General features: G+C 40.3%; 1 long non-coding RNA gene across 1 annotated transcript in view; it reads right to left on the bottom strand.

The window, feature by feature from the left end:
* Positions 1-1,001: 1,001 nt before the first annotated feature.
* LOC144455937 (uncharacterized) overlaps positions 1,002-16,404 on the bottom strand; it is an 80,523-nt gene continuing 65,120 nt past the window's right edge. Inside the window, exon 3 of the long non-coding RNA XR_013484821.1 lies at positions 1,002-1,691. This is a non-coding gene — a long non-coding RNA (uncharacterized LOC144455937). The remainder of the gene's footprint in view (positions 1,692-16,404) is intronic.

Below are 16,404 nucleotides of genomic sequence, written 5' to 3'. Positions count from 1 at the left end.
CTGGTTGGCTGATAAAGGTAAACACATAACTGGGACAGAAGGGGTGTGAGGGGAAGACTTATGAGCCAAGCTTTTGAGTACATACAGACCTACAAAGTTCCTTGGAACCAAGAGATCTTTTTGTGGGACATTTTTTTTAATCCTATATTCTAAAAAAATTATGAAAATAACTACAAGTTATATATCAACTGCTAAAGATGAAGAGATATAGAAATTCTATAAAGAACTTGATAATACCCTCTAAATTAAATCAATATGTACTATCATATGGAAAATGCTATCCACATGCAGAGAAAGAACTATGGGGTTGGAATACAGATAGAAGCATACTATTTGCTCTTTTTTTTCCTCTTCTGTCTTGTTTTGTTTCTTCTTTCTTGTGGTTCCTCCTATTGGTTCTAATTCTTCTTTACAACATGACTAATGTGAAAATATGTTCAATAGGAATGTTTATGTAGAGCCTTTATCAGATTGCACACTGCCTTAGGGAGAGAGATGAGGAGAGAGAAAATTTAAAACTCAAAAGCTTATGGAAGTGAATGTTGAAAATGAAAAATAAATTAATTAAGAAAAAAATATATATATTATCATACTTGGTGACTTCAATGCAAAAGTAGCAAAAAGTGATGATGAGGAGAAATATATGGAAGCAGATAGTTCAGGAAAAAGGAAAGTGAGAAGCCAAAGAAGCTTCACTATTTTATATCATGAATACTTTTGATGAGAAAATAATTGGTAAGTATGGGATATGAAGAACACCACACTATCATAAAAATAAAATAGATTATATTTTCACATATTCAAAAGGATCTGCTATTAATGCAAGAATTATTTCTTAAACCCTATCTGTATACAGTCAGCTCATGTCCCAGCTGAAAACAGAATAATGTAGAAAAGATATGGTGTACAACTGAAATAGTTCAATCCTGAAGTATTTAAACAAATAACTTGAAATAAAAATGGGAAATAGGCAACAGAAATCACATCAGCATAGACTGTAATAATTTTATTCTAAATTTTAGCCATTGTAAATTAATTGCCACAATAAGGAAACCAAAAGACCTGAGGATAGAATGTGCCTTAATCAGCAAACATCTGTCTTACTGTACTTGCCAAATGGAGAGAGATGATTGCCAAAGGCAACATGGGGCTAGATCATAAATTCATTTGTAAAATCTTACAAAGAAGGATGATAGGCAGTTATGAGCAATGTCATCTCATAAAGCACAGCAAAGTCATGAAAGATAAAATTTATTTTTTTCCTTAATAGTATTTTTTTTCCCAATTACATGTAAAGACAGTTTTCAACATTCATTTTTGTAAAACTTTGAGTTCCAAATTTTTCTCCTTCCCTGTCTTCCCTCCCAAGACAGCAAGCAATCTGATATGTTATACATATAAAATCATGTTAAACATATTTCCACGTTAGTCATGTTGTGAAAGAACAACAAAAAAGTGAAAATAGTATGCTTTTATCTACAATCAGACTTCATAGTTCCTTCTCTGTATATGGTTAGCATTTTCCATCACAGTCTTTTGGAATTGTCTTGGATCATTGTATTGCCGAGAAGAGCTGTCTATCGTATCATAATCATCACACAATGTTGTTATTGCTATGTAAAATAGTCTCCTGGTTCTGCTCCCTTCACTCAGCATCAGTTCATGTAAGTCTTTCCAGATTTTTCTGAAATCTGTGGAAGATAAAATTTAAAGGAAGCTTGGCTAGACATTCAACTAAACAAAGTCAGGGCAAAACCGAAAGGGCAACATGACTTGATCCCAGGACCTCTGATTCAAGGGCCAGTAATGTTTTCACTGCATAATGCTGCCAACTGACAATTAAATAAAAATACTCCAAACAGCTACAAAACCATAGCATTGGAAACTTAAGAGGTTGTCTGAGGTGATCTCTAAATTCCCCTCCAATTCTGGCATTTTACATTCTATATTCTAAGGTCTGTGGGTGCACTAACAGTTTATGTTCTATGTTTCAAGGGCCCATCTAACTCTGGAAATTCCTTTCAGGCTTTCTTTCTTGCTCTTTAGACTTTGCCACCATTCTCCAGTTGCCTTCTCACTCTAGAAGTTCCCTCTGTCCCAGTGACTAGATGGTCCCTGTGGTCCCTTCAGGCTGTATATCTATTATCCTATCTATCCTAGAAGACTCCACTACCTCTATAGCCCCCTTCTCCCAATGGTGAGATTCTCTCAGAACCTCCATTTTTATGCAGGGCCCAGGCCAGCTGTCTTTCACTTCTTTTCCATCTCTGCTTCTGATTTGCTAGATTAGTCCCCTACCCCTGCTTTTCAGCTCTTTTTTTTTTTTTTGCATTGCCTTCCTCCGATAGAAAGTAACCTCCTCAAGGGAAGGTTTGTCTTTTTTTTGTTTGTTTTGTTTTATATTGGCCTATCCAGTACTTAGCACAGTGCCTGAAACGTAGTAAACACTGAATAACTGCTTGTTGATTTGACTAGGTATGCTATCTTATTATATCTCAATTTCTCTCCCAGCTCTGATGTTCTATGGTCTGTGTTCTACTACCATTTGTAGCTTTCACATTCTGTGTTTTACATTTTAAGGCCCCTTCCATTTCTTCAATTCTGAGGCTTCGTCTGGCTGTAGTTTCTGTTTCTGCTGGCTTTTTGCCAGCCCCAGGAAACTTTTCCTTCCTAAAGGTGCAGTACAAGTTGAATGCCTAACTGGACCAACCCATGGCATCTGATTGCAGCAGTTGTTAAATAAATATAAATCCTTCAGTTCACAGATTTTGAGCTGGGAGGAACCTTAAAGGTAATTTAGTTAAGCCAAGTCAAAAAACATTTGTTAAGCACTTACTACCCATGAGGCACTGTGCCAAACGCTGGAGATACAAATACAAGCAAAAAAAAAAAAGACAGATGTGTCCTGCCCTAAAGTAGGTTACGTTCTAATGGGTGAAGGCAACACATAAAAGAGAGCTGGAAAACTGTGAGTAGGGAAGGAGAGGAAGAATACACTCAGGGACAAGGTGACAAAATCTGAAGTGTGAAACATGGCTGGTCTTCCTCAAAATGGAGACTTTCTAGCCCATCTCTGTCATTTTACAGATAAGGAAACTGAGGCCCAGAAAAGTGATTTAACCCATAGTCACAATGGTAGTAAGTGCCACAGTTAGAATTTGAATCCAGGTACTGTGACCCCAATCTAGTATTCTGTCTGCTTCGGAACACCTGAATTGTTTGACTGGGTTACCCAATTGTAGCTGTTTCTTTTTAATCTTTTTTTAAGTCACATAAGTGTAAACTCCACAATATTATTTGTTGTCATTGCTTGGACTCCTACTTTTTTTTAAGGCATTGCTACATATCACACCATTTAAACCTCTTAACAGCCTGGTGGTGGGCAGGAAAGGTATTATTGTCCCTAGGAGGAAATGGATGATTACAGGATTTTGGAGGTCAACGTGACTTTTGATATCAATATCATGTAGTTCATTTGACAGAGAAGGAAACTGAGGACCAGATAGCAGAAGTGACTTGCCTAGGGTCACAAAGCTAATAAAGTAGCTTTGGGGACCTTAGAGGTCATCTAGTCTAACCCTTTCATTTTACAAATGAGGAAACTGAGGCCCAAGGAGGTTGGGTCTTGTTCAAGGTCACCATTAGAAAATAACAGGACCGAGATCCTAACCTAGATCCTCTTGACACTTTCCAGAATTATTATCATGCTTGGGAAGGATGCAGGTTCACATTCTAGCTCCATTTACTAATTGCGGAACAGAACCAAGAATTAATTCACTCCTATCTTAAGCTTTTTCCATTCTGCTACTCTTCCTCCCTTCTCTAGCACTCCCACTCAGAGAGGGCACTCTTTCAGAAAACTCACCTTGGGCCCTGTAGAGACCCCACCAAAGCAAGGTTTTGCTATGATTTAATATCCCATTCCTGATAAATGTAGAAAAGTCTTGGCATCTTTTGAAGAATGCAGGATTCCAAAAGAGGGAATCCTCAGACCCAGGATAATAAGTGAAGGAAGCTACAGGGTTGATTTCCTGGTCCATTTTGATTCCTTTAAAGGTGTGGGTTCTGCTGAAAGAGGGCTAAGGAACCATAGGGCCTTTAGCCCCAGAATTCCTGACTCTCATCTCTAGCCTGGTAATACAACAAAGACTTCTGAAAATCATTTATGATTAAGTAGCATTTTCAATGTTTGAATGGAATGCACCTGGAAGAAATAGAATCAGTCTTTATTATGTGAACTATGTTCCCTTACAGCCCCCAAAGTAAAATTATAGGAGCTGTTCATGACTGGGAAACATGAATAACCTCAAGGGTCTTTATTCAAAGAATTTGTTTTTATTCAGAGGAAAGCAGCTTGGTGTAATGGAAAGAACATTAGATTTGGTGTCCTGAGAACCTTAATCTGCAGTACAGCAAAGTGCAGAAATATATTTGAAGTTGGAGAACAAGAGATCAAATCCTGACTCTGTCACCTCACTCAATAGACAAGTATTTACTAAGTGCCTACTGTTCGCCAGACATTGTACTAGACTCTAGGGAGACAAAGACAAAAACAAAACAAAGAGTTTACACCCTATACAGGGAGACCAGATACATACAGGTATAAACAGAATAAACACAGTCAACCAGAATTTATTAAGCATCTGCCATGTACCAGGCACTGTGCTGAGTACTAGAGATACAAAGAAAAGCAAAAAGCAAACCAAAAAAACCATAATCCTGGCTTACAAGGCACTCACAGTCTAGCAGAGGAGACAATATACAAACAACTATGTTCAAACAATAGAAAGGATAAATATAGACAGGATAAATTGTGAAGCATCTCAGAGGGAAGGCACTAAGATCAAGTGTGACTAGCATGGGCTTCTTGCAGTAGGTAGGGCTGTAGCTGAGACTTGAAGGAAGCCAGGAGGTGGAGATGAGGAGGAAGAGCATTCCAGGCATGGGAGACAGCCAGTAAAAATGCCCAGAGATGGGAGGAGGAGAGTCCTGTTAGAGAAAGGGCAAAGAGGCCAGCCAGCTTCACTAAACTGCAGAGCGTGTATATAGGAGTAAGGTAGGAGAAGATTGGAAAAGGTAGGAATGGTCCAGGTTATGAAGGGCTTTAAAAGCCAGAGGATTTTATATTGTATCCTAGAGGTGATAGGGAGCCACTGGAGTTTATTGAATGGGGTTGGGGAGGGTTGACGTGGCTGGATCTATACCAGACCTGCATAATGTGGCAGCAGGTAGTAAAAAAGGCTAAACTTCTTCAGACTTCAGATAGGTTAGACTAGAGACAGACTGATGATGGTTGGTTGCCACGGGTCACATGACAAACAGATGAGTGTGCAATGGCAACCCTATATTTTTCCCAGGCTGCCCAAAATCTTTTGGCGGGCCACAAGTGGTGGGAGGGCTTCATCCATACCGTAGGAAGATCATTTGGACAGCTAAGGGGCAGATGGAGTGAAGAGGGGAAAGACTTGAGGCAGAGACACCTAGCTTAGGTAAGAGACGATCAGGGCCTACACCAGGGTCATTGCAGCTTCAAAAGAAAGAAGGCAGTATATAAGAGAGATGTTACTAAGTTAGAAATGACAGGACTTGACAAGTGGCTGGATGTGAGAGATGACTCAAAGATGACACCAATATGACACCAGTCACTGACGTGACTGCGAGGATGGTAAATGTATTATTTGTAGTGGACTTTCGTCAGTGTGGTTTCATGATTTTCTGGAGCTTCATTTAGCAGCATGTGAGTAGGAACAAAGGCAGTAGACAGTAGGAATGATCCAAGGCCCAGGTTTAGGGTAAGATTTTTGATAGAGTAACAAAGCAAGGGGCTTGGGAGAAGATGATAGCCAAGTTGAACTGGTTGATCAAGGGGTGAAGAGAAATGAGTATAGCCAGTGCAAGGGTAATAAATAGCCTGGGGAAGAACTGTGGGCCAAGGGATTTAATGAAGGGATAACCATGGTGAGGATCAAGAACAGGTTTTAGGGTTGCAAGGTAGAGGAAGAGGTGAAATGTCAACAGATTTTAATCAGATAAAAGCATTTCAGAGTCCACAAACATAGAATTGGAACACTTGTGGGTGATGGCAAGATCAAAGATGTGAACATCTCTGTAGTAAAAAAATAATAATAATTAGCATTTATATAGCACCTACTATGTGCCAGGCATTATGCTAAGTGCTTTATAAGAATTATTTGATTCGACCCTGTGAGATAAATGCTATTATTATCCCCATTTGACAGCTGAGGAAACAAAAAGATGTTAGGTAACTTGCCCAAAATCAGATAGGTAATAAGTATCCACTATGCTACTAGCTGCTCGTAATTACCCAGGCCTCTATGTGTATTGTTGAGGTGAATTGCAGGAGTAGGTCATAGGAAATGAGTAAGTTGAGGAATTAGGAGTTTAGGGCTTTTGAGGAAGTATCCATATGCATGTTAAAGTCCCCTAATATGAAGGTAGGAATTGAAGAGGAGAGAAAAATTGTGAGCCGGGCACTGAACTCACTCAGGAAGAAAAGAGTGGCTTGGAGGTCTGTAGACAACAACTACCAGAATCTTGATTGTCTGATAACTATGTATTGAATGTGTCTCAAAAGAGGAGAAATTACTGAGGGATGGAGAGCCTGGAAGTAGCAATGACAATCAAAGAGTATTCTAACGCCCCCACCGTGACCTGGGAGTTGTGAAGTCTCTGGAGTAAGCTTTTGCTTTACTATGCCAGGGCCCTTTCAAACCACGTCACACCCCTTCCCTTCTGTCTCTTCACCTTGTGAAGCACAGGTTTCATCCCCCCCCATCCATTTCCCTTCCACTCCCCCTTTCTAATACTATCCCTTTATCTGTTGCCTTTCCCCCATTAGAATGTAAGTTCTTTTAAAGGAAGGACTGTCTTGCTTACTCATAATTATATCTCCAACACTTAGTACAATGCTTGTTACATAGTAAATGTTTAATATGTTAATATTGATTGTTCATGTTAATGTTAAATGTTAACGCTAAAATATTGATAATAATGTTAAAAATGTTTAATAAATATTCTGCCTATCTCTTTATCTATCTATCATCCTAAACTGTGGCACCCAAAACTAAATACAATACTTCAAATGTGGTCTGACCAGGGCAGAGTATAGTGGGACCATGACCTTCCTTGTTCTTTTCAAAGAAAAATTATTATAAAATTAAACAAACATGAACAATTCCTTAGACAAATGCAGCAAGTATGCTCAGACTTTTTCTTCCAGAGCCAAGCTGCTTCATCCACTCTTCAAGGTGCTAGGGTACCTTGAGGAGTTTATAGGTTGTTTTTTCCTCTACTATATTTTTTCTCTACTACTGTCATCAGCTCAAGACCCCACTGCCTGTGTTTTCTTTAAGTGCCAGTAATTAGTGCCTAAATTCCATTTAACCACTTAACATCGATTAGCTTTTACAAAAAAAAAAAACATATTTACTCAGAAAATATAGCAAGAATAAGACACCAGCTCAATCTCTGGGAAAAGTAAGCTCAACTTAGCTCAGTTCCTGCAAAGCATCAGTCCCACAGAGATCACATCCAAGGTCAGCACCACTACCAGTCAATCCGTTGGTCAATCAGCATTTGTTAAGCACAAAATAGATATGTGACCTGAATATTAAAAAGATTCTAGGGGCAGCTAGGTGGTGCAGTGGATAGAGCTATGGCCTTGGAGTCAGGAGGACCTGAGTTCAAATGTGACCTCAGACACATGACACTTACTGGCTGTGTGACCCTATGCAAGTCACTTAACCCAAATTGCCTCAGCAAAAACAAAAAGATTCTGCTATGAAAATTTAGAAGAAAACCAGATCAAGTACCTTTCATAGGCTAGGGTTAGGGGGTGAATACAAGGATCTAAAGCATCCCCAAAGGCCTCATGATGGAAATGCTATCCATAAAGAAGAAAGAACTATGGAGTTGGAATGCAGATCGAAGCATAGTATTTGCTATTTTTTTTTCTTCTGTTGAGTTTTGTTTCTTCTTTCTGGCAGTTCCTCCTGTTGGTTCTAATTCTTACAACATCACTAATGTGAAAATATGTTTAATAGGAATATGCATGTATAGCTTATATCAGATTGTGCATCATCCTGGGGAGGGTGGTGGGGAGGGAGGGGAAGAAAAATTTTAAACTCAAAAGCATATGGAAGTGATTGTTGATAAATTAAAATAAATTAATTTAGAAAAATAAGAATAAAATAAAATCCCCTTCTCTCTAGCTTTTCAGGACACCACTCTCTCCTGTTTTGCCTCCTACCTATCTGATCATTCCTTCTCTGTCTCCTTTGTTAGGTCCTTTTCAAGATCTTGCCCTCTAACCATAGGTGTCCCTCAGGGTTCTTTCCTGGGCCCTCTTCCCTTGTCCCTTTATCTTACTTCACTTGGTGATCTCACCAACTGCCATGGATTTAATTACCATCTCTGTGCTGATGAGTCTCAGATATACCTATCTTCCCCTAAACTATCTGCTGACCTCAAATCTCACATCTCTAGCTGCCTTTCAGACATCTTGAAATGCAAATCTAGTGGACCTCTCCAACTCAACATGTCTAAAACAAAACTCATTATCTTTTCCCCTAAACCTTCCTTCCCTATTACTGTCAAGGGCAACACCATCCTTCCAGTCCCTCAGACTAGCAACCTAGGAATCATCCTTGACTCTTTACTATCTCTCAACCCCCCCCATATCCAATCTGTTGCCAAGTCTTGTTGATTTCACTTTTGCAACAGCTCTCAAATATGTCTCCTTCTTTCCTGTGACACAGTTACCACCCTGGTGTAGACCTTCATCTTCTTTGTGTGTGGCTAAAAGGAAGTACAGAAGTAGGTCATAGTAAATGAGTAAGTTGAAAAACTGTGAAATTAAGGCAGGTGTGAGGAACTGGCAGCGTTAAGGCCCCACGTGGCCTTGTACGTCCTTAAGTGCAGCCTTTTGACTGAATCCAATTTTTACAGAACAAATCCTAAGAATCTGGATTCAGTCAAAAGGCCACACTCAAGGACCTAGAAGGCTACAGGTAGGTCACAGGTAGCCTTAAAGCTGCAGGATCCCCACCCTTGGATTAGGGTATTTGAAGAAGTAGCAATATGTATGTTGAAGTTCCCTAGTGATACTAATAGCTAATATTTATGTAGCACTTCCTATCAGTCAGGCATTGTACTAAACGTTTTACAACTATCATCTTAGGTGATCCTTACAACAGCCTTGAGAGGGAGATGCTATTATTATGCTGATTTTACAGATGAGGAAACTTGGGCAAACTGAGGTTCAGTGGTTTGCCCAGGATCACTTAGCTAGTAAGCATTTAAGCTCGGATTTGAACTCAGGTCTATCCTGACTTCAATCCCAGCACTCAATGCCTTGTACCAGCTAGCTGCTAAGGAAGGGCAGCAGTGGAGGAAAAGAGAAAGACCATGAGCCAAGAATTGAACTCACTGAGGAAAGAAGGGGAGTTGTCTTCGACAAGACGACAGCTACCAGAATTTAGATTGAGTGGCAGATGTAGATGAGTGCACACCAAGGAAGGAGAGGTCACTAGGTGACGTTAGAGGAGTAGAGGGAGAACCCAGAAAGGGCAATAGAGAACATGTACTATCTTCTGCCGTATTGTCCAGCACGCAGTAGGCACTTCATAAGTGCTTATTGACTTACTGACGTGTAGACTAGGTACTATCCACAAAACACCTTTGTGGGGTAGGTCATACAAGAAAAACCACAGCTCATTTGGGGCTCTTATTCCCACAGGGCTTTGTGTCGTGAGCTCCAAGGTCTCTTCCATCCCCAACCTTTTAGAAATAACTGACCTTAAAAGGTTGATTCAAAGGAACTATTCACGTGGCTTACTTCAAGTTACATTTTGTGGTGACTGCCCTGAACTACAGAATTGCTTGAGTTTGGGTGTGTTTTTTTTTCCAGGTCCTTGTGGCCAGGATGTTTTGGGGTTTTTTCCTCCTCTGAGGTTTATTTGGACTTCTTGTGGTCACTTCTCCTGTGGTTATTTACCCCTTGAGTGGCTTTCAGTTCAAAGTGTTTCTTCTTTGTCTTCATCACTCTCTTCGGTTTACTCATGTCACCAGACTCAGTGTCTGGACTGGGGGCGGGGGCCTGGGTCAAATTCCACTCCTGTACTTCTGAATGGTGTGCATAGGCCCTGCTTGTCCTTTGTGTAGTGGCTAAGGCAAGGTCACAACTTCAGCAGGAGTTATCTGGTGTTATCTATCTATGATTTGTTGTTGTTCAAGCCCAGAATGCCCAGATGCTGGCTTCAGCAGAAGCAAACTGAACACTGACTGCTTGGAGCCTTTCTCCTTCTGTGGTTGGTATTGCTCTATTTTGAGGGGTAACTAGGCAGTGAAGAACGCTGGACTTGAAATCAGGAAGAAATGAGCTCAAATCTTGCCTCAGATACTTAACACAGCAATTTATTTAACCAGTCTAAGTTTCCTTTGTTTTTAAAATGGGCCTAATAATAACAACATACCCAGTAGAGTAATAATTAAATGAGATAATATTTATAAAGTACTTTGAAAACTTTAAAGTTCTATCTGAATGCTAATACTAATTATTATTACTGCTAGTGTTACTCCTAGCACCTCGTCAACAGAGAATGTCTCCATTAATGCCCTTCCTAAGGGGGCAGCTAGATGGCACGGTGAATAGAGTACAGGGTATAGAGTCAGGAACTATCATCTTTCTGAGTTCAAATCTGGCCTCAGACACTTACTAGCTGTGTAACCCTGGGCAAGTTACTTAACCCTGTTTGCCTCAGTTCTTCATCTGTAAAACAAGCTGGAGAAGGAAATGGCAAACCACTCCAGTCTCTTTGCCAAGAAAACCATCAGAGTCAGACATGACTGAAATGACTGGGAAAACCTAGGCGTAGGAACTTTAAAATACAGTAGCACATGAAAGGCATGGTGGTGAATATCTGGGGAAGACTGAGACTGGTGGGTTGCTTGAGTTCAGGAGTTCTGAGCTGCAGTAGTATTAAAACTGACTGGGTGTCCACACTAAATTAGGCACTAACACAGCAAACTCCCAGAAATGAAAGGCCACCCTGCTGCCTAAGGAGGGGCTGATAAGTAGAAAAATGGAGGAAGCTAAAGCTCACACACTGATCAGCATCAGGATTGGCCTCTGAGTGGCTGCTGAACTTCCAGGCTAAGTGAGATAGAAAGACCCAGCCTCAAAAAAGAAAAAAAAATTATGTGGGAATATAACCATCCCACCAAAAGGTTATTCTCCACTTTTTCCACTTAACTCATTTCTTAGTGAGCTGCCTTCACTTAGCCTTTTCAGATTTCCAGTGATCCTGAGATGGCCACCCTTTAGTTGCGGCTGGCCATCCCTTTCCCTCCTGCATCTTTCTAGTGGCAGAACAGACAGACCACCAGATTTGGAGCCCAGGATCCTGGGCTTGAGTCCTGACTCCCACATTCTCAAGTTAGGTAACTGTGGGAGACTCATTTAGTTTCTTCAACTATTTTTCTTTACCAGACCTGTGATTTTATCCATATTAAGAGGCTCTAGTGATGAATTATTTCTACCAATGAAGACTGGGAGTTTGGGGGCAACTTAAACCCTGGAGAGTGGCCTGAGGTACTGAGAGAGATTAAGTGACTTGTTTAGAGTCACACAACCAGTCAGGAGCAGACTTAGAACTCGAACCCAGGTCATCCTCACTGTTCATTACTCCATGTTGTCTCCTTTCCTCATCTAAAAAAAGGGAATGGTCACCCTTGCACCCTGATAGTGTTGTTATGAGGAAGGTTTCTAGGACTCTGAAAGCTATATAGAAAAATGAACTACTGTTACTAGAAGCACTACTGTTCTCATATAGTTAACCATAAAGCATAGTTAAGTAACAGTTCAGAAATGTCAGAATCAGCCCTTGCTCCCAAAAGGCAAGGCAACCCTCAGCCCCAATCCTATTGATTTTTTAAAAATTTATATTTTGGAGGCAATCAGACTTAAGTGACTTGCCCAGGGTCACACAGCTAGAAAGTCTCTGAGGCCAGACTTAAACTCAGGCCCTCCTGACTCCAGGGCCAGTACTTTATCTACTGCACCACCTAGCTGCCTCCCTCTCCAATTATAAATAATGATGAATGAAAAAGATCTAAGAGCAGAAGGAACTTACAAAGATCCATGATAAATTTGCTACACTTTACTCTGCATTGTCATTTGGCTCTATCTAATAAGGCTCTAATTGTAGCTGAAGAGTTGTTTTGTTTTCTTTTCTTTTTAGTTTTGTCTCTGTTGCTCCTTTTCCTTTCTTATAGATCCAGCCAAATGTAAGCTTCTTGAGGTCAGGCACCATTTTGGTCTGTTTATATCTTGATTTTTGTCTTATCCCCAGCACCCAGCATAATGCCCTGCATATAGTAGGTGGTTAATAAATGCTCATTGGATTGAATTACTGCTGAGCCCGCAAGAGTTCACGTGCCCCTCACAAGGCCAAGAACACCCAGCAGCTAGTGTAGACATAGAGATAAAGGTTAAGACCAGACCGAGGACATTTTACTTTCCTGCTTTCATGAGTAAAACACCTCTCATTCACCGATACTTTGCCTGGACTAACAAAACCCTACCCCTCTTACTCTCCTCATCCATGAGACACTGAATTCTATGCTACCAAAGAGCAAACCCCCACACCAATTCCTATTGCTCTCTCATTCCCATCTCATTCCTACTCAAAAATGTTCCACTTCATATCTGTTATTTTCCCTGTGTTCCAGAGAAACTCTTGCTCTAAATTAACAAATGTCCATTCAACAAATGGCTGTTCTTCTCATACTACTTTTATTTTCTGGATCTCAATAAAACTTGGATCTTTCTCCTGTCCCCCACCTTTGATGATAGGCCATCTCCCATGGCCTTCCTTTCCTATACTGGTAGCACTTTGCCCAATAATCTCCAACTCACTGGTCCCAGAGCGATTCAAAATATTCCTTGCTCTCCATTGACACTTTCAGACTCTCTCTACCGTGATTCATTGTCAACCTTTTCTCCTTTGAGGCTTGCTTTCTCTAAATTAATCAATCAACCCATATCCTTTTGGCCATTATTTATTGATCCCTCTCTTCTATGACATTGTCCCTCCTCTCTCAGTGAGTTTAGTGTCTGGCTCACAGTCTTCCTCCATCCCCACCTCTGCCCCAAAACTAAGGGACTTTAACATGCATGTTGATATTCCTTCCAATACCCTAAACTCCCAGTTAGGGATGATCACATAGGAATGATCACACCGTTAACCTTTCTATGACATCTGTAGTCACCTTCCACATGACTCCCCTCCACATGCTCCGTGATACAGTCATAATGGCCTATTTGCTGTTGTTTACACACAACACTCTATCTCAGGACTCCATGCCTTCATACCAGATATCTTCAATACCTCACTCTTACTCTAAAATGACGATTAGTGATACTTGTCTTCCTCACCTAATAAATGGTTAACTTGTAAGAAAGAATTCTGGAAGCCTTAAAGAGCTATATAAATATGAGTTATTATCACCATTGTGATGGTTATTCCTGTTCCCTCTACTGTGTCATTAGGAGCCAATGTTTCATTAAGATGAGGGGCCAGTCAGTCTCAGCAGCATTTCGACTGGATGTCAGCCAAGACTCAGAAATAATAAAAGCTCTCGTATCTCTAGAGTTCTGCATCTGTTCACTATTTTGATCAATGACTAGAATGAAAGCAGAGATAGCCTGTTTGTCAAATTTGCAGATGGCACAAAGCTGGAAGAGATTGCTAGCACATTGGACAAAAGAATCAGGATCCAAAAAGATTTCTCTAGGCTAGGAGGATGGACTAAATCTAAGAAGATGAAATTTAATAGAAAGAAAAGTGAAAGAGAAATTCAAAAACTTAACAACGCAACAGGATGGAGGATGTATAGCTGGACAATGGGGCATGTGAAAAGAAGCTGGACTTGGTGGACCAAGAGCTCAATATAAGTTAATGGCATGTCATGGGAGCCAGAGAAGTCAATTCAGTCTTAGGCTAATTGGAGATGCTTAATGTCCAGAATGAGGGGGGTCCTGCTGCACTCTGCCTGGCCAGACCACGTCTGGAGGATTGTGCTTAGTACTAGGTGTAATTTTGGAAGAACATGGACAAACAAGAACATATCTAGAGGGGAATAACCAGAATGGGAAAGCTCAGCATTTAACACAATGTGCCTGGCACGTAGTCGAAGCTTAATAAAGTTTTATTAACTGAGAATGTTTATTGACTGTCTGAAAACAATATTGTGCAAGATATAATTGGTGGAACTGGGGATGTTTAGTCTTTAGAAGAGAAAAGTGGGGTGGGAGTGGGGGTGGGGAGGGGGCCTGAGAAAAGAAACACGGTAGCTGTTTTCAAGTATTTAAAGGGCTGTCATGCCAGAGGGATTAGTCTTTTTCTACTTGGCCCCCAAATGGCCTACTTAAGGTAGCAGGATGTGCTACAACTAACACAGGCCTTTTAGATTAACAAAGACTTTCCTCACAATAACCTTGTTCAGGTATTATTCTCTTCATTTTCACAGATGAGGAAGTTGAGACTCAGAGAAGCCATGCAGCCAGTAAATGTCAAAACTGATACTTTTGATTCTTGGACTTTTTCTACTATAGCACTATAGCCTTGTAGAAGCCATAAAGAAGAAATTTCCATTCAACATAAGGAGAAACTTCATGGTAAATAGAAGTATAGGTGATTATGAAATTTACCTTCAATTAGTCTTCAATTACAGACTAGATGAGCACTTGTCAAGGATGTTGTTAGAGGGGATTCTTGCACACAAATGGGTTGGACAACATATCCCCGAAGGTCTTTTCCAGTTCTGAGACAATCCTGAGACAATCAGACTGGCCTACCAGCTGTCCACCATATACATGTTCCACTTCCATGCCTCTGTACAGTTGGTCACTCATGCCCAGAATGCATGTCCTCATCTCTTCACAGCAAAATCCCTCACTCTCTTCAAAGCATAGTTCAGGCGTCAGCTTCCATTCAGGGCCTTTCTTGTTCTCTCCAGTTGTTAGTACTCTCTCCCTCTTCAAATTAACAATAATAAGAAGAGCCAACATTTTTATAGCACCTGGGCAGGTAGGTGGTACAGTGGAGAGAACACTGAACTTAGAATCAGGAAGACTCATCTTCATGAGTTCAAATCCAGATTCAAACACTTACTAGCTGTGTGACCCTGGGCAAGTCACTTAACCCTGTTTGCCTTAGTTCTTTATCTATAAAATGAGCTGGAGGAGAAAATGGCAAACCACTCTGGTATCTCTGCCAAGAAAACCCCAAATGGGGTCATGGAGGGTCAGATACAACTGAAAAATAGCTTAACCATAACAATATATATGCCAGACACTGCTAAAAATTTTATAAATGTTATCTCATTTTATCCTCACAAAAGCCCTGGGAGGTAGGTGTTATCATCATCCCCATTTTATAGATGAAGAAACTGAGGCAAATAAAGGTTAGGTGATCTTTCCAGAATCACACAATTAGTCACTATACATATCGTTTTCCTGGCTCTATTTACTTCACTTTGCATCAATTCATGTCAGTTTTCAAGTGTTTCTCTGTGTTCATCATACTTGATTTCTTATAGCACAGTGATAATAAATATCTAAGACTCAATTTGAACTTGGGTCTTCCTGACTCCAGGCCTGAGGTTCTATCCACTGCACTACCTAGTAGCTTTTCATACACTTTAAATTCACTTACTTAGATAGATATTGTGTTCTCCCTGACCCCAGCAGAATAGAAACTCCTTGAGGGCAGAGACTGTTCATATTTGTCTTTGTATTTCCATAGTCTAATGCAGCACCTGACCCGTAAGGATAATAATAGCTATTGGAGCTACAATTTCATTGGTAGGGGAAATTCCTTGGGGAAGAAACTGCTTCTAGCAAGGCAAGTCAGCATTTTCTTTGAATTTGTGGTATTAGAGAGTTATCCAGAGCACTGAGAGGTTAAGTAACCACACAGCCAGTATATGTCAGAGGCAGGATATGAATTCAGATCTTCCTGGCCACAAAGTCAGTTCTCTATCTATTATGCCAGGCTCTCTCCTAGCTCATAGTAGGTGACTCATAAATGTTTGTTGAATCAACTTGAATCAAATCAACTATCTCATTTGAGGATTAGAACAGCTCTCTAACGGGAAAAAAAAAACCAGGGTCTATGATTTCATTTTTACATAGGAAGAAACTGAGATTTAATCAATCACTCAATCAACAAGCCAGCACTTACTATGTTCCAGGCATTGCGCTAAGCATTGAAGATACAAAGAAAAAGCAAAAGTAGACCTTTACCCTCAAAGAACCTAATTCTAAAAGGGGAGACAACAGATATAAATCAGAACAGGAGAGACAAATACAGAGTAGATAGA

The sequence above is a fragment of the Phascolarctos cinereus genome, unplaced genomic scaffold, assembly GCF_003287225.1.
Source record: "Phascolarctos cinereus isolate Bilbo 61053 unplaced genomic scaffold, phaCin_HiC Scaffold_2;HRSCAF=192, whole genome shotgun sequence".
Classification (NCBI taxonomy): domain Eukaryota; kingdom Metazoa; phylum Chordata; class Mammalia; order Diprotodontia; family Phascolarctidae; genus Phascolarctos; species Phascolarctos cinereus.
This window is presented reverse-complemented; position numbering and strand designations above follow the sequence as displayed.